A 2,854-nucleotide genomic window follows, 5' to 3' on the forward strand; every position below is an offset into this window, starting at 1 on the left:
ATTTTAGTGTCTCCGCATACCGCAGGACGCGACATAGCTTTGCAGACGATAAGTACAAGCGTTTCAGAGAGAACAGCGGCCAATGTGACGATCTGGCTTTAAGTCGATTCGATAACAAATGACGAAAACGGACCGATTTCTCAGGTTTTTACTACATATGAACACTTTTCACATTCTCCCGTGCAACTTGGCTGCTAGTCCTCCTTTCATGCAGAATCTTAAGGTCCTAGCTCATGTCCAAGGCACCAAAGCCAGCTAAAAAGTCAATAATCAATACCTAAAACTTGAATTGTACTACTTCTTCCTGGCTATTACATCAACTTAGAAGCTTCATCTGTGTTCTACTACGGTGCTTTTAGTTTCTCCGCATACCGCAGCACGCGACATAGTTTTGCAGACGATAAGTACAACCGTTTCAGAGAGAAGAACGGCCAATGTGACGACCTGACTTAAAGGCGATTCGATAACAAATGACGAAAACGGACGGATTTCTCAGGTTTTTACTACATATGAACACTTTTCACATTCTCCCGTGCAACTCGGCTGCTAGTCCTCCTTTCATGCAGAATCTTAAAGTCCTAGCTCATGTCCAAGGCACCAAAGCCAGCTAAAAAGTCACTAATCGATACCTAAAACTTGAATTCTACTACTTCTTACTGGCTGTTACAGCAACTTAGAAGCTTCATCTGTGTTCTACTATGGTGCTTTTAGAGCCTCCGCATACCGCAGCACGCGACATAGCTTTGCAGACGATAAGTACAACCGTTTCCGAGAGCAGAGCGGCAAATAAGACGATGTGGCTTTAAGTCGATGCGATAACAAATGACGAAAACGGACGAATTTCCCAGGTTTTTACTACATATGAACACTTTTCACATTCTCCCCTGCAACTCGTCTGCTAGTCCTCCTTTCATGCAGAATCTTAAGGTCCTAGCTCATGTCCAAGGCACCAAAGCCAGCTAAAAAGTCAATAATCGATACCTAAAACTTGAATTGTACTACTTCTTACTGGCTATTACATCAACTTAGAAGGTTCATCTGTGTTCTACTATGGTGCTTTTAGTGTCTCCGCATACGGCAGCACGCGACATAGCTTTGCAGACGATAAGTACAAGTGTTTCAGAGAGAAGAGCGGCCAATGTGACGATCTGGCTTTAAGTCGATTCGATAACAAATGACGAAAACGGACGGATTTCTCAGGTTTTTACTACATATGAACACTTTTCACATTCTCCCGTGCTACTCGGCTGCTAGTCCTCCTTTCATGCAGAATCTTAAGGTCCTACTTAATGTCCAAGGCACCAAAGCTAGCTAAAAAGTCAATAATCGATACCTAAAACTTGAATTGTACTACTTCTTACTGGCTATTACATCAACTTAGAAGGTTCATCTGTGTTCTACTATGGTGCTTTTAGTGTCTCCGCATACGGCAGCACGCGACATAGCTTTGCAGACGATAAGTACAAGTGTTTCAGAGAGAAGAGCGGCCAATGTGACGATCTGGCTTTAAGTCGATTCGATAACAAATGACGAAAACGGACCGATTTCTCAGGTTTTTACTACATATGAACACTTTTCACATTCTCCCGTGCAACTCGGCTGCTAGTCCTCGTTTTATGCAGAATCTTAAGGTACTAGCTGATGTCCAAGGCACCAAAGCCAGCTAAAAAGTCAATAATCGATACCTAAAACTAGAATTGTACTACTTCTTACTGGCTATTACATCAACTTAGAAGCTTCATCTGTGTTCTACTATGGTGCTTTTCTGTTTCCGCCTACGGCAACAAGCGACATAGCTTTGCAGACGATAAGTACAACCGTTTCCGAGAGCAGAGCGGCCAATGTGACGATCTGGCTTTAAGTCGATTCGATAACAAATGACGAAAACGGACGGATTTCTCAGGTTTTTACTTCACATGAACACTTTTTACATTCTCCCCTGCAACTCGGCTGCTAGTCCACCTTTCATGCAGAATCTTAAGGTCCTAGCTCATGTCCAAGGCACCAAGGCCAGCTAAAAAGTCAATAATCGATACCTAAAACTTCAATTGTACTACTTCTTACTGGCTATTACATCAACTTGGAAGCTTCATCTGTGTTCTACTATGGTGATTTTAGTGTCTCCGCATACCGCAGGACGCGACATAGCTTTGCAGACGATATGTACAAGCGTTTCAGAGAGAAGAGCGGCCAATGTGACGATCTGGCTTTAAGTCGATTCGATAACAAATGACGAAAACGGACCGATTTCTCAGGTTTTTACTACATATGAACACTTTTCACATTCTCCCGTGCAACTCGGCTGCTAGTCCTCCTTTCATGCAGAATCTTCAGAATCTTAAGGTCCTAGCTCATGTCCAAGGCACCAAAGCCAGTTAAAAAGTCAATAATCGATACCTAGAACTTGAATTCTACTACTTCTTACTGGCTATTACATCAACTTAGAAGCTTCATCTGTGTTCTACTATGCTGCTTGTAGTGTCTCAGCATACTGCAGCATGCGACATAGCTTTGCAGGCGATAAGTACAAGCGTTTCAGAGAGAAGAGCGGCAAATAAGACGATGTGGCTTTAAGTCGATGCGATAACAAATGACGAAAACGGACGAATTTCCCAGGTTTTTACTACATATGAACACTTTTCACATTCTCCCGTGCAACTCGGCTGCTAGTCCTCCTTTCATGCAGAATCTTAAGGTCCTAGCTCATGTCCAAGGCACCAAAGCCAGCTAAAATGTCATTATCGATACCTAAAACTTGAATTGGACTACTTCTTACTCGCTTTTACATCAACTTAGAAGCTTCATCTGTGTTCTACTATGGTGCTTTTCCTGTTTCCGCCTACGGCAACACGCG

This window comes from Schistocerca gregaria, unplaced genomic scaffold (assembly GCF_023897955.1).
Source record: "Schistocerca gregaria isolate iqSchGreg1 unplaced genomic scaffold, iqSchGreg1.2 ptg000227l, whole genome shotgun sequence".
Lineage (NCBI taxonomy): Eukaryota > Metazoa > Arthropoda > Insecta > Orthoptera > Acrididae > Schistocerca > Schistocerca gregaria.